The sequence below is a fragment of the Heptranchias perlo genome, chromosome 13, assembly GCF_035084215.1.
Source record: "Heptranchias perlo isolate sHepPer1 chromosome 13, sHepPer1.hap1, whole genome shotgun sequence".
In the NCBI taxonomy this organism is placed as follows: domain Eukaryota; kingdom Metazoa; phylum Chordata; class Chondrichthyes; order Hexanchiformes; family Hexanchidae; genus Heptranchias; species Heptranchias perlo.
The window spans coordinates 13,120,194-13,142,402 of NC_090337.1; the positions used below are offsets into that span (position 1 = coordinate 13,120,194).

General features: G+C 45.8%; 1 protein-coding gene across 2 annotated transcripts in view; it reads left to right on the forward strand.

Annotated features, from left to right (window-relative positions):
• Positions 1-22,209, forward strand: part of wwtr1 (WW domain containing transcription regulator 1) — a 130,248-nt gene that overhangs the window by 59,284 nt on the left and 48,755 nt on the right. The gene's annotated exons all lie outside the window — the stretch shown is intronic.

Below are 22,209 nucleotides of genomic sequence, written 5' to 3' on the forward strand. Positions count from 1 at the left end.
GTTTTCAAAAAAAAAATTCCCCTGCTGTTCCCTTATCAGTCCTGGACCAGCTGAGAGGGTGAATTGGTCCCAAATTTCTGTCAATGATAGTCAGTCAGAGGTGAGTAGATAGGGAGAAACTGTTTCCAGTTTCCAGTAACCAGAGGACACAGATTTAAGATAATTGGCAAAAGAACCAAGAGGGAGATGAGGTTTTTTTTTAACGATGCAAATTGGTTATGATCTGCCTGAAAGGGCGGTGGAAGCAGATTCAATAGTAACTTTCAAAAGGGGAATTGGATATATACTTGAAAAGGAAAAAAAATTGCAGGGCTATGGGGAAAGAGCAGGGGGAGTGGGACTAATTGGACAGCTCTTTCAAAGAGCCGGCACAGGCACAATGGGCCAAATGGCCTCCTCCTGTGCTGAATCTATGTTTCTATGATTCTAAATCAGCTCAAAATTCATTAAAATAAAAAAAAACTTTACATATAACAAAATGTAAACTGTATGGTGTGCACACTGAGGGTTTCAGTCTGTTTTTAAGCTGGTTGCATGGGAAAGATGGAGGGGAGGGGGGTCTCGTCATGTTCCATGGAAACAGGGCCTAAAGTAGTGCTCACTCTGCAACACAGGGGCTGGGGCCGGGGCAGGCAGCGAATGATTTATACTGGGAGATAAGTGACTGGCTATAGTTAGCTTCTAACACACAGCAGCTGTGCTCAGTGCCTGGTGCAGGAGCTCCCCCCGGTTGTGTCAAGGATGGGGAATGGAGCCACCCATAGTGCTTTGCAACAGCTGTCAATGCCGAGGAGAGCTGGCTCCGAATTGTCGATGCCAAAAAGTATTTTAGGAGCGCGCTAATAATAGACTTGTAAAACTGCCGCCAATGTGGCAAACCTTTCACATTTGCTAATAAGGTAGAAGATTGCTCTCTGAGCTCGTATCTAACATGGAACTACTTCGACTGATTTCGGTCTTATATTTAAATCATATTTAGTATTAGGTTTTTTTTAAAAAGAAAATTTAACTGAGTTCTCAAGGAAGTACATTCACATTTTATGAAGCTATTATCTCACTTGTATATAGGTGTATATTCATACACATATTTTATGAAGCCATTGCATGATTAAGGGTACACTCACATTTTATTGTTTATTTAGGTGTACAATCGCACAAATTAAATGAGTGGACAAACCCATAGGTGGTTTATGAAGTCAGTGCACATCCTGACTGCACAGTGCCGACAGGAGGAATGTATCTCCACATTAGGCTGCTTGCCCTGGAAGCGATGCAGGTCAGGTGGGAGGGGGAGGTGGGGGGGTAGCATGTTTGACCTTGAGTTCAGGAGGTTAGTTATGCTTGGGAATGTTGGGGAAGGGTCCTGCATATTGGTGTCCTGTTGGTTGGGGGTCGGTGCCCCTCATGGCCAGTGGGTGGGTTGCTGCCCTGTGGAGGCCATTTGTTTTGAGTGGGTCTCCAAGAACATGCCCCACAGACTGCTCGATATTTCCCCAGTTCCAGGTGGAGGCCAAACATCAGTCACTCTGAACAGGAAAAATGTACAGGGCTATGGGGAACGAGTGGTGGAGTGGGACTAATTGGATAGCTCTTTCAAAGAGCCGGCACAGACACGATGGGCCAAATGGCCTCCTTCTGTGCTGTAAAATTCAATGATTCTAAGATAAAAATTTAAAGTTACAGCTCAACTTATGCAATGGAATGTTCAGTATTGCATTTAATAGTGCATTTTCAGATCTTCAAGCAGAATGCCATTTTGAGACAGCAACTCTCCGCTGTAGCCCATCTGTGCAGACATCTGCCTTTCTTCAAAAAAAAAGAGAGAAAGGTTGTTTTGAAAATAAGAAAGGCCCACCAGTTTGAGTCGCTCCTTTGAAAACAGGGTAATGTCTATGTTTGTTCTTTGAGACACAGCCAAGAAATGTTAAAGGGAATGTCATGCAGTTTTGATCTTTCTGATGGCAGCCAAATTAAAGGGGTGGAAGTCAAGGCTCTATTATAAACCTGGAGGATCCAGTCTGACTGAACAGTGTATCCCACATATTGTCCTATCATTAGCTGGTTAAAACCTAAAAGATGCAAGCCCCCCCACTCCCTGAAGAGGCACCAACAGTGATAAGCCCTTCTCATCATCTTTTTTTCCCATGGAATGGTTCTTAAGCCAAGCTGGATACCATGCGAGTAGATGTTAATTGCTTTGCGTGCTTGGGAATGATCATCTGCCGAGGTTTAAAGGTGGCGGGTTGGTTCTGTGCCGCGTTAGATGGCCCTCCCCCCCCCCCCCCACAACCCAACACCCTAATGGCGATGCGACTCGGATCAGCTTTCTTGGTCTGAAGCCCGTGCTCAGCTGTTTTGACTGAAGCCATTGATAAATCGTCAACTCAATTAACAATCACTCCCCCAAGAATAAGTTTAGTTACGCTGCTCTTTTTTAATATAAAAAAACAAAGAAAAAAAACTTTATTCTAAGAAAGAAACATCTATAAAGAGAACAGAGGGCTCATTTTCCCAGTTCCCATTCCCAACAGGAAGCCTTGCCCACTGAACACATGGTGCCCATGATTTTCTGACTATTTAAAATGATCATGCGTGCCCGAATTTCCAGTATCGTTCCCTCAATCCCCCACCACCCCTATGCCCGGAAGTGCAAAGTCAGAAAATGACCCCTTTGATGTAAGCATTCTTCACCTTAACTCAGCCCGTCTGCTGCTGAAAGTTTCATCCGTGCCTTTGCCAGCTCCAGACTCGACCATTCCAATGCTCTCCTGGCCAGCCTCCCATCCTCCAACCTCTGTAAACATCAGCTCATCCAAAACTCTGCTGCTCATGTCCTGTCCCACACCAAGTTCTTCTTGCCCATCATTCCTGTCTTCACTGACTGACTTACATTGGCTCCCCAACCCCTTCCTTTAAAATTCTCATCCTTGTTTAATTCCCCCCAGGGCCTCAGCCCTCCCTATCCCTGTAACCTCCTCCAGGCCTACAACCCCCCTCTCAAACTTTCCATTTCTCTGACTCTGGCCTCTTGTGCGTCCCCCTCCTTCACCCCAAACATTGGCGGCTGTGCCTTTAGTCAACTAGGCCCCCAGCATTGGGGTTCCTTTCTAAACTCTTCCACCTCTTCACCTCCCTCTCTCCTTTTAAGACTCTTGTTAAAACCCACCTCTTTGATCACTACCTCCTAATATCTCCTTCTGGTGTCCATTTTTCCCCTTAGACCTCTTTGAACTGCCTGTTTTTTCTACATTAGGGCACTATGTAAATGTTGTTTTTGTTCCAATTTTCTACACTTCTCTCCTGAAGGTGTTAGCGCCTGCTGGGCCATGGATACGAGGGAACCGTCAGCCCTCTGCCTACTGCACCCAAGCGCCCATTCTTCTCGAGGCAGTACAAAGAAGGTTCACTCGGCTAATCCCGGGGATGAGGGGGCGGACATATGAGGAGAGGTTGAGTAGATTGGGACTCTACTCATTGAAGTTCAGAAGAATGAGAGGCGATCTTATTGAAACCTATAAGATTGTGAAGGGGCTTGATCGGGTGGATGCGGTAAGGATGTTCCCAAGGATGGGTGAAACTAGAACTAGGGGGCATAATCTTAGAATAAGGGGCTGCTCTTTCAAAACTGAGACGAGGAGAAACTTCTTCACTCAGAGGGTAGTAGGTCTGTGGAATTTGCTGCCCCAGGAAGCTGTGGAAGCTACATCGTTAAATAAATTTAAAACAGAAATCGACAGTTTCCTAGAAGTAAAGGGAATTAGGGGTTACGGGAAGCGGGCAGGAAATTGGAAACGAAGTTGAGTTCGGATCGGTCAAGGCCCTGTGGGTGGTGGAGCGGGCCCAGGGGTTGAGTGGCCGGGTCCTGCTCCTTCTTCTTGTGTTCTTTAGATTTGTGGTTAGGATCAGATCAGCCATGATCTTATTGAATGGCGAAGCAGGCTCGAGGGGCCGATTGGCCTACTCCTGCTCCTATTTCTTATGTTCTTATTTGACTGTTGGCAAGCTACTGAGCTGTGGTATTCTTTGCCTGGCATCCACATATGTAGATTTTCCAGCAAAGGGGTCACTTGATAACGATCCAAAGTGGGAACCTTGGCTGATTTTATTTCCCCCTCTTCCTAAGCCTAGGGGCACTGAGGCCACCTCTGTGCTAATTTAAGAGTCCAATCGGTTAGCTGTGCAGCAAATTCTATGTTACAATGCAATGCCATGTTTTTCATGGCTCGCAGCCCAGTATAACTGCTGGTTCAGGTCATCGGTCTGATTGTGAATGGAACAGTTGCACCTGGCATCTACCACCTTGTATTATTTTAAATCTGTGACTAATTATCTGCAGCGTGCCTGGAATTTACACCTGGGAACTCTTAAGAACCTGCGACGATAACACTGTGTGTGCATACACGCAGCACCATCCTGATTTTATATATATATATATATTATATATATATATATATATATATATATGCACCCAGCGACCCAGCTTTAAAGTGACTGTAACAGAGAAAGATGTGAGCTGATCATAGAATCGTACAGCACAGAAGGAGGCCATTCGGCCTATTGTGCCTGTGCCGGCTCTTTGAAAGAGCTACTAATTAGTCCCACCCCCTGCTCTTGCCCCGTAGCCCTGTAAATGTTTCCTTTTAAGTATACAGTATATCCAATTCCCTTTTGAAGTTACTATTGAATCCGTTTCCACCACCTTTTCAGGCAGTGCATTCCAGATCACAACAACTCACTGAGTAAAAAAATTTCTCCTCATCTCACCCCTGACATTTTTTGCCAATTATCTTAAATCTGTGACCTCTGGTTACTGACCCTCCTGCCAATGGAAACAGTTTCTCCCTATCTACGCTATCAAAACCCCTAATAATTTTGAACACCTCTATTAAATCTCATCTTAACATTCTCTGCTCAAAGGAGAACAATCCCAGCTTCTCCAATCTCTCCAGATAACTGAAGTCCCTCATCCCTGGTACCATTCTAGTAAATCTCCTCTACACCCTCTCCAAGGCCTCGACATCCATTCTAAAGTGTGTTGCCCAGAATTGGACAACAATACTCCAGCTGAGGCCTAACCAGTGATTTATAAAAGTTTAGATAGTGCCACTCCACCCTGTCTGCCCTCGCAGTGCCAGACTGAACACAGGTAACGACTAATTCTGCGTCCCCATTGGGGGAATGACGCGGGGAGTGCATCACAGGAAGTGGCAGTCGCACAGCCACTCCCTGCCAGGATTGCGGAACTGGCCCTTTAATATGACTGGAGCATAAGTGAGCGTAACACAGTATACAGGAGAAACTCACTTGCGACTCTCGGTAGCACTTTGAATTTTCCTTCTATTTATGTGAGTTGCCTTCTGAGATGTTATTTTGTCTCCTGACTGTGTGGAAGAGCCTGTTTCTGATTGCCGTCTGCCCTGCCACCCTAACAAAGTAGCTGTCAGGATTGGCAGGCTACTGCTGCACTGCCACTTCACCTCCAATGCGCTTGCCAGAAAAACAAAGCAAGCGGTATAAAAAAGTTAAATGTATAGATACTTCCAGCATCAGCAGCATCAGATATCAATCTCAATGCATGTACCCAACCTCTAAGTAACGACTGTGAGGGTACTGCGCTGTACCCAGCAATGCAGCTAGACTAAAAACATTATAGATTCACTTGCTGAGTGGCTCAGTGGGTAAACATTCTCATCTTTCCATGTTAGAAGGTCATGGGTTTAAGTCCTCCTTCCACCAACATCTCTAAAAGCAGATGATCTGGTCATTGTCTCATTGCTGTTTGTGGGATCTTGCTGTGTGCAAATTGGTTGCTGTGTTTCCTACAACCATGACGACACTTCAAAAAAAGTACCTCATTGACTGTTAAGCACTTTGGGACGTCCTGAGGTCACAAAAGGTGCTGTATAGATGCAAGCTCTTTCTTTCTATGAACTGAGCCACAGAGACTTGATTTAGCAAGATATTATTGCAGGGTAGTTGCTTGCACCCATAATTAATTGGCCTGCTCTTACTGTTAGAGATGAGGTAATGGGTGATTGAGATGTATTAGTTTTTTGGAACAGCACAGTTTTTCTTTCTGGTCCTCTACTGTCCTAATTTGACACTGGTTACTAAAGAAACTTTCCATCTTTACAGCACCGTAGCACAGCACGCCGCACATCCCAAAGTGCTTCACACCCAAGGAATTACTTTTTGGAGTGTGGTCACTTTAATGTAGGCAAACCATGCAGTCCATTAATTATGCTAATTAGGCTTGATCATACTAATCATGCTGTCACATTTGTTAAACCGGCGAGCTCCATGTCATAGGACACCATCGCAATTAAAAGAGTTGGGGGGGGGGGATTTGAACTTTCGGTGATGGCGTCAAACAGGCGATATCGCCCCAAGCTCTGGAAGATCCTCCCTAAACCTCTCCGTCTTTCTCTCCTCCTTTGAGACGCTCCTCGAAATCTACCTCTCTGACCAAGCTTTTGGACACCTGACCTAATATCTCTTTATGTGGCTCAGTGCCATATTTTGTCTGATAACGCTCCTGTGAAGAGCCTTGGGACGTTTTACTACGTTAAAGACGCAAGTTGCTGTTGTCATAGATCCTGCCTGATTTCCGTTTCCGTGGAAGTCAAGGTGGGGTGAATAACGGGCGGCTGATCAGATATTGCCCATTTTGTGCCATTGTCGGAAGATAAGATGGCCCCTCGGAGAGGACACAAGGAAGTGGAGGCTGGTGGCAACTTACAGCAGTCATTGCAGAATAGAGTTCCATTGTGACGGAAGGAAACAGTTAAATAAGAAAGAAGTCTCAGACGGGCTGATTGCAACAGATAAATGACCATAAACCCACATCCAAGGCAGGAGGTGATGTCATTTGATTTCACCGAGTTGGCACAGACTGAGGCAAATCAAAACTCGCAATGACTCGCATCGGAGGCCACAGCAGTCCACCTTTTGTAATCATACCGACTGTGTACTTGGCACGCAGTACTGTTCAAAGTGAAACTCTATGTGAGTGAGGCATCTGAACAGAGGGAGTAATCCAACTTACCTGGGGCAGTGGGAGAAAGAGGTGAAATGGATAAATAAAGATGGGTCTGTATCACTGAGCTAGGTGCACGTCTGAATACTCTGATCACACAGTACACCTTACTGCTTACATTACAGCTTGTTCTGCTCTGTACGGTACATTATGCTTCCTGGTGTTACGCTGGTAGAATGCACTGCCAGCACTGTCTGCATGATGCTGTACTCCTTCACTATTATGTCAGGCAGTGTGTTCAGTGCGCCTGCCACAGTGAGGAGCAGACTCGCTGCATGGAGGCGCATCCCTGTGACGTGATGTGACGTGACGTTTTGTCACCCACCCCATCACAAAAATGTGGGCGAGATGCTTGTGGGACACATGTGAATTGAAGTGGGGGGAGGGGGCGTAGGGTTGCCAACTCTGGGTGTATCCCTGGAGGTTTCGTCTCATGACCTCCCGTGTCAAACCGTCCCGCCCCCCCACCCCCACTCCTGCCATTGGTGCATCCTCCAGACGCACTGCCCTCCCTCGCCAATTGGAAAGCAAACAGACTCATTGTTGCCCGATTGGATTAATCTTGACTGTCGGTCAAACAGCCTTTTTTACATCCCCTCCCCTCCACCATCTCCAGTATTTTTATAACTGATAACTGAAAGTGTTCAAAGAAAATGAAAACCCCCCCCCCCCCCACAATTTTGTTTAATGCGCCTATGATTTTTCTCCTGGAGATTAATCTTCAATTCCTGGAGACTCCAGGACAATCCTGGAGGGTTAATAACCCAATGGGAGGGGGAGGGAGGGGGCTAGAAAATTATCTAGGAGTCTGAGGCTGTTTCTTGGAGGCTTGTACAGCACAACTCTCCTCATGAACAGTTCAATGTGCTCCAGCAAGGAGGAACAGGCTAGTACAAGAAAAGAGTCAAGCAGTAACATTATGCCTGAAGCTCAGTAAAGGACAGTGAACATCCCTGACATGCTCCCGACAATATAGGTTGGACCCTGTATACAAGCTGCTCCCTCCAATGGTCCAGTTCCTCTCTGAGACTCGACTACTCCAAAGCTCTCCTGGTTGGCCTCCCATCCTCCATCCGCCGTAACCTTGAACTGATCCAAAACTCGCGTCCTAACCTGCACCCACTGACCCATCACCCCTGCGCTCATGACCTGCATTAGCTCCCAGTTCACCAATGACTCAAATTTAAAATTCTCATCCTCGCGATCAAAACCCTGCATGGCTTCACCCCTCCTTATCTGTGTAACCTCTTCTAGCCCTACAACCCTCTGAGATCTCTGCGTTCCTTCAGCTCTGGCCTCTCACATAGCCCCTTCTGCCTTCACCCCGCCATTGGCAGCTGTACTTTCAGCTGTCTAGGCCCTAAACTCTGGAATTCCCTCACTAAACTTCTCTGCCTCTCCACATCTTTGTCCTCCTTTAAGACCATCCTTAAAACCTACCTCTTTAACCACACTTTTAGTCACCCCACCTAATATCTCCTTCTTTGACACGGTGTCAATTTTTGTCTGATTGCGCTCCTATGAAGTGCTCTGGGAGGTTTTCCTATGTTAAAGGTGCTATATAAATGCAAGTTGTTGTTGTTGAACGCAGTCAAGTAAAATGTCCTGGTCGGCTAATTGCCTCATGCCTCCAAAGTATCCACAACCATGTCAACAATGTACCAATGTGCACAGTGTGCCAATTTGTACAATGTGCAATGTGTACAATGTACCAGAGTGAACAATGTGCAAATGCGCCCAATGTGTACAGCTATACAATGTACCAATTTGTACAATATACCAACGTGTACAAATATATAAATGTCTATAAGTCTTTGAAAAACAATTAAAAAGTCAAATAATAGACTACGGAGTGTATGGAATAACGAAAGTCCACGAAGGGTTGGGGCTGACATTCTTTGCTGTAATGGTTTGTGATGCCATTGGATTAATAAATACACATTTTCTCTGGATGTAATTCAAGTCTAGAGAAAATAATGAAGCTGCCCCCGTGTGTCTCTCCATCTCTAATTCCAGAACTGGAAATTAAAAATTCTGTTTGGAGAAGGAGAAGATGACGTGATGCTGTCTATAAAATGCCATTTCTGGCTCTTGTCCCGGCCCAAGTTTCTCAGCATAAACAGTTAGGAAGATAAACATTAAATAAAAACAAAGCTGCTCTTTAAAAACATTTTAGAAACATCGGAGGGAAATGAGACTAACCAATGGGGTCCTGTCAGGGTTTAGTGGAAAGGGGTCCCCTGGTCAGCAGTAAGTGATGGAGACCTCCGAGCTCCCAGTACATCGACAGGTGTTGGGTGTAGGGTGACCCATTTTCAGCTGCAGAGGAGTTGACAGTGATGGGAATTGACCACCTGTCTGATACCCCCCACTAACCCCCTCCCCCTAATTTGGCTCCACAGCGAGCAGAGGGACAGTGAACACAGAAGGGAAAAATAGTTGTCCCTTCAGCCCCTGACAGCTGCATGCAACTTGTCTTTCCATGACTGCGGTATCCCTTTTCTTGGGCTTTTTATAGACTCCCTTTGAAATCTATTACCATGCTTCCGCACACAGAGCACGTCAATTCCAAATTGAAACCGATGTGTCTTTGCCACATGAAACAGCTGTTTGCAATGTCCTGCTTCATCTTGCCACAAATTCAGTCAGCCGCGATGGGTGGGCGGGGTCAGTGCTGTGCACTCATTGTCTATCAAGTTACATAGGAACAGGAGTAGGCCATTCGGCCCCTAGATGCTGTTCCGCCATTCAGTTAGATCATGGCCGATCTATACCTTAACTCCATTTACCCGCCTTTGCTCCGTATCCCTTGATATATCTCTTACCTAACAAAAATCTATCGATCTCAGTCTCGAAAGTTATCCAAAGTTGGCCTTTATGGCAAAGGGTTAGGGAGTTAAAAGTAAGAATGTTAGGAAGAAGAAAATAAGTCAGTTGGCCCTTTTTCATCCAAAGGATGGACTAAGTTACCAGGAAAGGCTTTTGAAGCAAACAGTAGAACTAGTCTAAGAACAACTAGATGTGTTTCTGGAGAGAGAAGGGATTGTGGAATATGGTGAAAAGATAGATAGATAAAATTGATCTATCTATTGAAAAAAAAGGGTTGGCTTATGTACTTTTATTGTTCTTGAAATTCCTTATGTACTTATCCAAAGTGTTCACAGATAGGCTGCAAATGTTTGTTCCCCATGTCAATCTTGTGTCATCAAAGTTCAGCAGGAAACATATTGTGGAGGTGTTTGCAATGAGTCGATGTCTCCTGGGCCTGCAAGCGTGGGGAGCAAAAATCAACCATCCACCAAATTGGCTGTACAACTGTCGATGTGTCCAGTGTGTCGATGTGTCGAGTACGTCTAGTGTGTCCTGTGTACCGATGTGTCCAGTGTGTCTAGTGTGTCCTGTGTACCGATGTGTCCAGTGCGCCGATGTGTCCAGTGTGTCGATGTGTCCAGTGCGCCGATGTGTCCAGTGTGTTGATGTGTCCAGTGTGTCGATGTGTCCAGTGTGTCGATGTGTCCAGTGCGCCGATGTGTCGAGTGTGTCGATGTGTCGAGTGTGTCGATGTGTCCAGTGCGCCGATGTGTCGAGTGTGCCGATGTGTCCAGTGCGCCGATGTGTCCAGTGTGTCGATGTGTCCAGTATGTCTAGTGTGTCCTGTGTACCGATGTGTCCAGTGTGTCGATGTGTCCAGTGTGTCTAGTGTGTCCTGTGTACCGATGTGTCCAGTGTGTCTAGTGTGTCCTGTGTGTCGATGTGTCCAGTGTGTCGATGTGTCCAGTGCGCCGATGTGTCCAGTGCGCCGATGTGTCCAGTGTGTCTAGTGTGTCCTGTGTACCGATGTGTCCTGTGTACCGATGTGTCCAGTGCGCCGATGTGTCCAGTGCGTCGATGTGTCCAGTGTGTCGATGTGTCCAGTGTATCGATATGTCCAGTGTGCCGATGTGTCCAGTGCGCCGATGTGTCCAGTGTGTCGATGTGACCAGTGTGTCGATGTGTCCAGTACGTCTAGTGTGTCCTGTGTACCGATGTGTCCAGTGTGTCGATGTGTCCAGTATGTCTAGTGTGTCCTGTGTACCGATGTGTCCTGTGTACCGATGTGTCCAGTGTGTCGATGTGTCCAGTGCGCCGATGTGTACAATTGGCCATTTATATTCCAGAAAGGCTTGCACCTCAGCCTGTGTTCATTATGGTCCTTCGAGGGTGCTGGTTGATGGAAGAGGCCTCCTGTTGACTGGAAGTTGAGAGGAAAAGGGATCAAGTATTGCAATATAATCCTTACTCAGAGACACTGGGACTGATTTGTACATGAGGGAATAATTCCAGGAACTTTTGACACACATTTCCACAAACTCCGTGGGCTAAGCTTCTATTTCTCTAGTAGCTCAGCAAAACTTTGTTCCTTGGTCTGATCATTATTGAGTGGTCCTCTTCTGTTAACAGTGTGCCAGAGGTGATCAGAGTGATATTGATGCAGTATGTGGGGCACCATCATAAGAACTTTTGATGTAATAAAGACCACAATAACATCTGATCCTATCTCCTTCAATTCTGCAGCCTTGCGTTGGCACCTGAGTGCCCGACTTTCATTTATGATAAATCAGCATGAATGATCCCTCCTGGCCCCCTGACTTGGTTCACCAGTCAATCATGCAGTTTGCATTGTGGCACCCCCCATAATGCTACCTTAAAATTGGAGCTAGGCCATTCAGGAGCAAAATCAGGAAGCACTTTTTCTCACAAATGGTAGTAGAAATCTGGAACTCTCTCCCCTAAAAAGGCTGGGACAATTGGAGCTTTCAAGACTGAGATCGCTAGGTTTTTGTTAGGTAAGGGTATCAAAGGACATGGAGCTAAGGTGGGCAAATGGAGTTGAGGTACAGATCAGGCATGATCTAATTGAATGGTGGAACAGGCTCGAGGGGCTGAATGGCCTACTCCTGTTCCCATGTTTCTACTAACATGTATTTTATGGTTTTACCTGATTGGCAGCACGCTATCGTTGGTCGCAGAGATCATCGTAGCAACGGAAGGACTCACTGACCGTAACTGTGCTGCTCTTAGTGGCGGCTCACTCCACACTCCCAGGTAGAACAGACCAAGTGAAAGAGGCCGATACTCTACCTTAGATATGTGTTCTGCTCGAGATCTAGGTGCATATTATGTGCAGTAGAGCTCTTGAATACTCTGAACATCATCACACATGCAGTTGGCAGCTCAGCTGTGGCAAAAAAAAACACCCTCCCCTTCATCGATCCCCACAAGCTGAAACATTTAGAAATAATTGATAGCAGGGAGTAAATTCATGTCTGTGCTTTAGCGTCTTAGTTGAGTGTTTGTTGTATTCCACACGTCATTCACACTCAGAGGTTGTGAGCTTGCCCTGTCCCCAAAAACCTTTGCTTATACTACAGCCTCGAAACACACTCCCAGGCACCCAATAATCTTTCATTTCTCCATCCTTTTCGTTTGTATAAACTCTAAGTTGGAAACACAAAGGAATCCAAAGCCACAAAATAATTCCAGGTCCCGGCTCGTTCCTGCCCCTTTGCGCAGTCAGATGGGGCCTACGTACTGGACTGGATCCCCCCTGATGGGGGCAGGCTGCTGCCTCTCCTCCTTACACATTCTCGCCGAGTTCAGAGTTGCAATTTGGCAGCTGCGGAACACCTGTTGAGAGGAACGTGCCTAGGCCTGCTGGTGATGGAGCAGGGGGCGGTGGGGGGTGGGGGGCGCGAACGGCTTGTGGTGCAGACGCAGTTGCCACGACGATCGGGCTTTTTAATCTCTCTCCACGTATAAAGGAGATGATTCCTTTTTTTTTGTTGGCTAGTTGGGGTGACTTAGAATGAAATGAAACGGAATATCCCCTTTGACATGTTGCAGTATAAAGTTTGAGGTATTGATAGTGAAACATTGCAAACAAATATCAAAAGGCTCCTCCGTCATGTAGGCCACTAGAAAATTCTTTTCTACAATTCGAGCCACATTGTTAAAATAGGTGCTGATCTTTGCCTCAACAGGTGCCAGCTCTTTACTTACCACAAGTAGTCCGGTTAAAAAATCCCTTTTATTTGACCCATATACTTTGTGGAACCTGATACTTTCTTACTTCAACGCCATTGGTTTCAACTCTTCCTCCGTGATCCGGGTCAGTACGACCAGATGGCACATTAAAAAGTATTATATATTACATATATATGGGGAGAAACTGTTTGCACTGGCAGGAGGGACGATAACCAGAGGACACAGATTTAAGAACCAAGGGAGAGATGAGGAGAATTTTTTTTTACGCAGCGAGTTGTTATGATCTGGAATGCGCTGCCTGAAAGGGCGGTGGAAGCAGACTCAATAGTAACTTTCAAAACGGAATTGGATAAATACTTGAAAAGGAAAACATTTGCAGGGCTATGGGGAAAGAGCAGGGGAATGGGACTAATTGGATAGCTTTTTTCAAAGAACCGGCACAGGTCCGATGGGGCGAATGGCCTCCTGTAAGATTCTATGATTAATGCTGCTTCACAATTGATCACAAGGACATGCATGAGAGTGGCCCAAGGTGACTGCCTCTCTTAATTCTAACTCCCCACCTCCCAACTCCCCTGACTGGCTTCATTTGATACCCTCCCATAATGACACGGCAGAGGTATGCAACTCACCTCAAGGGGACTTGTGTTATTCCATCCTGTTTTTACCAGGATTGTTGTAACAACCACTTGTATTTATATAGTGCCTTTAACGGAGAAAAACATTCCAATTTGCATCACAGAGAGTGAGGGAATATGTCCCGTGCCATGGAAGGAGAGCTTAGGAGGGGTGACCGATAGCGACCAAAGAGGTGGATCTTAAGAAGGGTTTTAAAGATGGAGAGAATTTGGGAAGAGGGTTCCAGTGAAACTGAGACGGCTGCAGGAGTTGCCTCCAGCGTTGAGGCGAAGGGAAGGGGGATGCACAAAGGATCAGAGTCAGATGAAGACAGGGTGCAAGAGGGAACGTAAGCCTAGAGGAGGTTTCAGAGGTAGGGTGGAGTGAGGAAACACACGGATTTGTAGACAATGATGAGGATTGTAAATTTGACCTATTGCCAATGTAGGTAGGCAAGGGTGGGTGAGATGGATAAGCGGGGCTTAACGCCAGGCACTCTGTAGTTTTGTACCAGTTAGAGCTAATTGAGGGTGATAGATGGGAGGCAGCAAAGAGGAGGTTGGAAAAATTGAGCCTAGAGGTGAGAAAAACAAGGATAAGGGTTTCTTAGGCGGAGGGGCTGAGATAGGGCAGAGATGGGCTGCGTTGTGGAAGAGCCCAACACCACATTTAAGAGTCTCTAAACCAAACTAGCCAAGAAATTCACATCAATACTTTTATTTGCTTGAGATAGAGTCCACAGTTTTCCCATAGAGACACACTCCACTTGTCTAAGCCCTGCAAATTCAGGCATAGTTTGATAACCATGGACTGCCAAGTATGTGCAGGGATGCTGCTGGAGTTTAATTGGCTAAAACCATGCCGCTTACTAGGTTCCTACTGCACATCCAGCTAGGACCATCCCCCCTGTTTTGTGCAAAGTGGAAGAATTGGAGGCCCTAGTGAGTTTTTAAGTAGGTCCCGTTCACCCATCACCCCTGCGCTCGCTGACCTACGTTGGCTCCCAGTCCGGCAACGCCTCGATTTTAAAACTCATGGCCTTGCCCCTTCCTATCTCTCCTCCAGCCCTACAACTCTCCGAGATCCCTGCGCTCCTCCAATTCTGACCTCTTGCGCATCCCTGGCTTTAATCGCTCCACCATTGGCGGCCGTGCCTTCAGCTGCCTAGGCCCTGAGCTCTGGAATTCCCTCCCCAAACCTCTCCGCTTTTCTACCTCTCTCTCCTCCTTTAAGACGCTCCTTAAAACCTACCTCTTCACCTGTCCCAATATCTCCTTATGTGGCTCAGAGTCAAGCTTTGATTGATAACGTTTCTGTGCTTGGCCTTGGTACGTTTTAACAACGTTAAAGGCACTGTATCAATGCAAGTTGTTGTTGGTGTTGTGTTAAAACAGCTCCGAAAACAGTTAGCAGGGAGCAAGTGCACTTTGCTCTGTGTGAATTGGTAACCGCATGACTGACCTCCTCTGCTCCATGGAAGTTCAGACACTTTTGTCCGGCGTTTGACATTGAGGATCCCTCCCACTGTGCGGTTGGAGCTGGTTTGTTTCTGTGTCAATCTCAGTACGATTTACAGTGTTATGAGTCAGCCAGTGTGGGCAGCAGTTAATGTCGAGTGACTCACTGTTTCCCGCTCGCTCTATCGCTGGGACACCTTTGATGTATGTGTATGGGAGTTGTGGTTTGTGTCTGTGTATGGGGGGGGGGGGGGGGCGCGGGCACGGAGGGGCGGGGAAGAGAAGTTAGGAAAATGCTTAGGAATACACCACAAACGTTCCCTTTGCAGCAAACTCCAGGACAAACAGTACTAGACAGTCTGCGCACGCACACATGAAAAACATTTTTGTTTTTTGGATCGCATAATTCTGCACAGGTGGTAGACTTGGGAATGAGATTGGCTCGAAGATGATGAGGGATCAAATTGCAGAGGACTGTACTGGGGTTAGACAAATCGCAGGAACAGATCTCTTGTGCTTAAGTTTCAGCGCTCGTCTTTGATGGGAAGTGAGGTTGAACAGATTTCTCCAGCTTGACATTTAATGCATCCACAAGTTGGCTCGTTTGCTAGAGTTTTAAATGTTCTTCCATTCTGCCCAAGCAAAGTGTGACTTAACAGAAACTGAGAGTAATGGGACAACTTCTGGCCCGAGATATGTTAACTGTCTGAGTGTTGGATTTCAACAGATCTTTGTAGAACTAAAAACGGTTACCCTCCCCTTTCCATTTTAAAAAAATTGTCCCACTTAATTCTCCTTGAAGCTGCCTATCTCAAGATATCTTTCCTCCTCCCTACAGCTGGGGAAAGCCAGCACTGTTGCCGGGACAGTGCACTCTTCATCTGGGCAGGACGCTTGTTACCTGGGCATGGGCCCTCTTCACCTGGGCAAGGCACTCTTCACCTGGGCAGGGCGCTCATTACCTGAGCAGGGCACTTTTCACCTGGGCAGGGCATTGTTTATCTGGACAGGGTGCTCGTTAGCTGGGCATGGCGCTCGTTACCTGGGCAGGGCACTCCACCTGAGCAGGGTGCTCTTCACTTGGGCAGGGCGCTCTTCACTTGGGCAGGGCGCTCTTCACCTGGGTAGGGTGCTCTTCACCTAGGCATGGGCACTCTTCACCTAGGCAGGGCGCTCTTCACCTGGGTAGGGCGCTCTTCACCTGGGCAGGGCGCTCTTCACCTGGGTAGGGTGCTCTTCACCTGGGCAAAGGCGCTCTTCACCTGGGCAGGGCGCTCTTCACCTGGGTAGGGTGCTCTTCACCTGGGCAGGGCACTCTTCACCTGGGCAGCTTCAATAGGGTTTAACATGGCTGACCAGAGGAAGACTAGTGAGAGCAGTCCTGCCCAGTGTGTAACAAAGAAACAGAAACAGAAAATACTGGAAACTCTCAGCAGGTCAGTCAGGATCTGTGGAGAACGTAGATGAGTTAACGTTTTGGGTGCAGATCTTTGGTCGCAGCATATTTTCTGTTTTCGTTTCAGATTTCCAACATAGACAGTACTTTTTTTCGTTGCTTTTTGCAGTGTGTAACAGTGTTTCCCACATTTCTCACATCATTCCTTTTGATGGCAAACCTTTCACACCCAAGCCATTTTTCCAGGGTAACTTATATTCAGCTTTGTGACACCGCCTGCTGTTAGAAACCCAGTTAAGTGATTTGCGCACAATTGCTCATCTTGGTTTAAAATAAACTTAGATCCCAGATTCGTTGTGTATCCTAAGAAAATGTCAGGCCATTCTACAAAATGTCTGCTGCCTTCAGAGATCTTCATTTAAATTTTTAAAAATGCTGTTAAGCATTAAGAAATGACATTCGTTCATCAATCCTGTGCTCGCTGACGTGCGTTGGCTCCCGGTTTGGCAACGCCTCAATTTTAAAGAGACATTGCTAGATTAAGTGAGTGGGCAAAACTGTGGCTAATTTATTTCAATGCAGGTAAGTGTGAGGTCATCCATTTTGGACCAAAAAAGGATAGATCCGAGTATTTTTTAAATGGTGAAAAGCTAGGAACGGTGGAGATCTAAAGAGATTTAGGGGTCCATGTACACAGATCACTAAAATGTAGTAGTCAGGTACAAAAAATAATCAAAAAGGCTAATGGAATGATGGCCTTTATAACTAGAGGGCTAGAATATAAAGGAAAGGAAGTTTTGTGACAATTATACAAAGCCCTGGTTAGATCAGGAGTACCGTGCACAGTTGTGGGCACCGCACCTTAGGAAGGATATATTGGCCTTGGAGGGAGTGCAGTGCAGATTCACCAAAATGTTACCAGGGTTCCAAGGGTTAGATTATGAGGAGAGATTACGTAAACTAAACTTGTATTCCCTGGACTATAGAAGGTTAAGGGGTGATTTGATTGAGGTTATTAGGATTTTGAAAGGAATTGATAGGGTCGATAGAGAGAAACCTTTTCAGTTGGTGGGAGAGTCTAGGACAAGGGGACATAACCTTAAAATCAGAGCCAGGCCATTCAGGAGAGAAGTTAGGAAACACTTCTTCACGTAAAGTGTATAGGTCTGTCACTGTATAACACTGGGGTACAGTAGAAGTGTGGAACTCTCTCCCTCAAAAAGCAGTAGATGTTAGCTCAATTAATAATTCTAAATCTGAGATCGATAGATTTTTGCTAGCCAATGCTATTAAGAGATATGGAGCTAAGGCAGGTAGATGGAGTTAGGATAAAGAACATTGAATAGTGGAACAGGCTCAAGGAGCTGAATGGCCTACTCTTGTTCCTAAAATTCTCATCCTTGTTTTCAAATCCCTCCATGGCCTCGTCCCTCCCTATCTCTGTAACCCCCTTCAGCCCTACAACCCTCTGAGATCTCTGCGTTTCTCCAATTACGGCCTCTTGCGCATCCACGATTTTCATCGCTTCACCATTGGCGGCCGTGCCTTTACCTGCCAAGGCCATAAGCTCTGGAATTCCTCCCCTAAACCTCTCCGCCTCTCTCTACCTCTCTCTCCTCCTTTAAGAAGCTCCTTAAAACCTTCATCTTTGACCAAGCTGTTGATAACCTGTCCTAATATTTCCTTACGTGGCTTGGTGTCAATTGTGTTTGATAACGCTCCTGTGAAGCGCCTTGGGATGTTTTACTATGTTAAAGGTGCTATATAAGTGCAAGTTGTTGCTGACATTAAATGGCCTATTTGTTCATTTTCATTAAGTTGGGTAATGCAGGATGGCTGAAAATAAAATACTCAAGCCAGTACGATGGTAAGGGTCAGCTTTTTTTGTTCCAGTAATAGAACACTATTATTATATCCAGTCTTTGAGATGTTCTTTTTTCTTGCTGTTAACTTAACCTTTAACCCAGTTGGTGCAGCATGAAGGAGACCCTGTAGTATAGGGCATGCTCTGTAGGTTTGAAGTCCCCTGGGATAGAGCTGATACTTTTCTTTTTGGTGTGTGAGGTGTAGTTGAACCCGACCTGATTTGGAAATGCTGCTTTGCTGCACGGTGCTAGATGATTCAATGGGACAAGCAGTTTCTCAAGGAATTTTTCACAAGTTAGTTTGTGGGATAATCATTTTGAAAGAAATATAAAAACCAAAAACACTTATTCCCCAAAACCAGAGCAGGCTTATTTGGAGGCTTTTCTGTTTCAACATCGCCATAGTGCATTATTTTATGAGGAACTGGTCAAAACTATATTTCATCTGGACGTGCTTCACAAGAAAAAGATTTATAGGAACATAGGAATATGAGTGAGTCATTCAGTCCCTCGAGCCTTTTCCACCATTCAATTAGATCATGGCTGATCTGTACCTCAACTCCACTTACCCACCGTAGCTCCATATCCCTTGATACCCTTACCTAACAATAATCTACCGCTCTCAGTCTTGAAAGCTCCAATTGACCCCCAGCATCTACAGCCTTTTGGGGAAGAGAATTCCAGGTATCTATTACTCTTGTGTGAAAAAATGCTTCCTGATTTCCCTCCTAAATGGCCCAGCTCTAATTTTAAGATTATGTCCCCTCGTTCTTGATTCCCTCATCAGAGGAAATTGTTTTTCTGTATCTACCCTTTTGAACCTTTGATCATTTTACACATGTCAATCAAATCACCCCATAATCTTCTATACTCGAGGGAATTTATGAATTGGGCCCTAATGTGAGATTAGTCTACAAACGTAGGAACCAAAAATTAACGCTTGCTGTAAAACCTACACCACGAACAGCAATACTTGAGTTGATGTTCCATCTAGTGCAGGGCAAATATTGCAGTCAGACAATTTGGTGGCTTGAAAGCTAAGTATTGTGTCAGCCTTGTCTCAGTGGGTAGCACTCTTGCCTCTGAGTCAGACGATTGTAGGTTCAAGCCCCACTCCAGAGACTTCAGCACATAATCTAGGCTGATGCACCCAGTGTAGTACAGAGGGAGTGCTGCACTGTCAGAGGTGCCGTCTTTCAGTTGAGACATTAAACCGAGGTCCCACCTGCCCTCTCAGGTGGATGTAAAAGATTCCATGACACTTTTCGAAGAAGAGCAGGTGTGTTCTCCATGCTGTCCTGGCCAATATTTATCCCTCAACCAACATCACAAAAAGAGATTATCTGGCTATCTATCTCATTTCTGTTTATGGGATCTATCTGTTTGCAAATTGGCTGCCGCGTTTCCCTACATTAATTACAACAGTGAGGATTGGTTAAAGGACAGAAAACAGAGAGTAGGGATAAACGGGTCATTCTCAGGTTGGCAGGCTGTAACTAGTGGGGTGCCGCAAGGATCGGTGCTTGGGCCTCAGCTATTTACAATCTATATTAATGACTTAGATGAAGGGACCGAGTGTAATGTATCCAAGTTTGCTGACGATACAAAGCTAGGTGGGAAAGTAAGCTGTGAGGAGGACACAAAGAGTCTGCAAAGGGATATAGACAGGTTAAGTGAGTGGGCAAGAAGGTGGCAGATGGAGTATAATGTGGGGAATTGTGAGGTTATTCACTTTGGTAGGAAGAATAGAAAAACAAAATATTTTTTAAATAGTGAGAAACTATTAAATGTTGGTGTTCAGAGAGACCTGGGTGTCCTGGTACAAGAAACACAAAAAAGTTAGTATGCAGGTACAGCAAGCAATTAGGAAGGCAAATGGCATGTTGGCCTTTATTGCAAGGGGATTGAAGTACAAGATTAACAAAGTCTCACTACAGTTGTACAGGGCATTGATGAGACCTCACCCGGAGTACTGTGTACAGTTTTGGTCTTCTTATCTAAGGAAGGATATACTTGCCTTAGAAACGGTGCAACGAAGGTTCACTAGATTAATTCCTGGGATGAAAGGGTTGTCCTATGAGGAGAGGTTGAGTAGAATGGGCCCATACTCTCTGGAGTTTAGAAGAATGAGAGGTGATCTTGTTGAAACATATAAGATTCTGAGGGGGCTTGACAGGGTAGATGCTGAGAGATTGTTTCCCCTGGCTAGAGAGTCCAGAACTAGGGGGCATAGTCGCAGGACATGGGGTCGGCCATTTAAGAGATGAGGATGAATTTCTTCATGCAGAGGGTTGTGAATCTTTGGAATTCTCTACCCCAGAGGACTGTGAATGCTCAGTCATTATAATTATATTCAAGGCTGAGATGGATAGATTTTTGGACTCTCGGGGAATCAAGGGATATGGGGATCGGGTGGGAAAGTGGAGTTGAGGTCGAAGATCAGCCATGATCTGATTGAATGGCGGAGCAGGCTCGAGGGGCTGTATGGACCTACTCCTGCTCCTATTTCTTATGTTCTTTAAAAGTACTTCAAAGCGCTTTGGGACATCCTGAGATCATGAAAAGCGCTGTAAAAATGCAAGTCTTTCTTTTCTTTCTATTCAGAGTGGGATAGTTCAGTTGGGACTGGTTTGGTGTAGTTGGAATTTAATATTTATTGCTTGTTTTCTCGGAGGTGGAGTGGTTCTGGACACAGTCTGGCGATACAGTCCAGGGCCGTGCAGTTGCTATGGCAAGTTGCTGGGTATCAAGAGGTTATGCTACTTGTGTGTCACAGCGGTAGTGAGGCTGCCGTCACAGTGCAAAATGCCTTCATCCTCACCAGTCCCCAGACTGGATTCAGCCTCCTGTTCCAGGGGCAAAAGTGTAGTGTTCAGACGGAATACACTGCCCCATGCCAAGATTTTTCATTGAGGGCAACTGCATAACCATGGTTACACGGCCTGCAGTCCATAGCAACAATTTCTCCAGGGGTGGCTCTGTGGCCGCGTCTCCAAAGTTGTGCAATGTTTCCCATTTTTTTGTCAAGACCTGCTGCAAACTGACCCAGCATCCCTGAACTTTTATCAGCCAGCATGCCAGACCTCGGTTAATCTGGATGTTATTTTTAGAACGTACTGAGCATCCACACCTTAAATTGCCAAACACGGTGAGCAATCATCTTGTGCACCTTGAAAAAACAAAACACACCACACACACACGTCTCAGACCAGTTGTACTGGCTCGGCTGAAAATGTTTCATTTGTTATCTACACAATAACTCTTTGGTTTCCCTTGTACAGTAATAAATTACTGATCCAACAAGACTGGCGCCTGTCATGTAGTCCCTCTGGCGCCTGTCATGTAGTCCCTCTGACACCTGCTTTACAAACTGAGTCGATAGTATTCATTTTGAAGTGGGTGATATATGTGCACAATACAAGTTGTTCACTCCTCTCCTGCCCTGCCCTGCCCGTAAGATTCTTTACATCCAGCAGAGTGGTCAGCCTTTGTCTCTGGGTTCTAGTTTTTGATTGAAAAAGAAAGGAAGGGAGGAAAGAAAGAAAGAAAGAAAGAAGGGAAACTCAGCAGCCAAATTGCCCATCGCAAGGTTCCCCCAAATGTTTATGTTGTTCAGCACAACAGGGGGATCTCCCCTACTCTTCTTCGAACAGTGCCATAGGATGTTTTACGTCCACCTGAGAGGGCAGATGGGGCCTTGGTTTAACCTCTCATCCAATACGCCAATACAAACTACATCTTCCTCAAAATGTCCCTGTGAGGAAAACCTCTTCACATTGGACAGTGCATGAAGATTAAACATTGTTTTCTTTG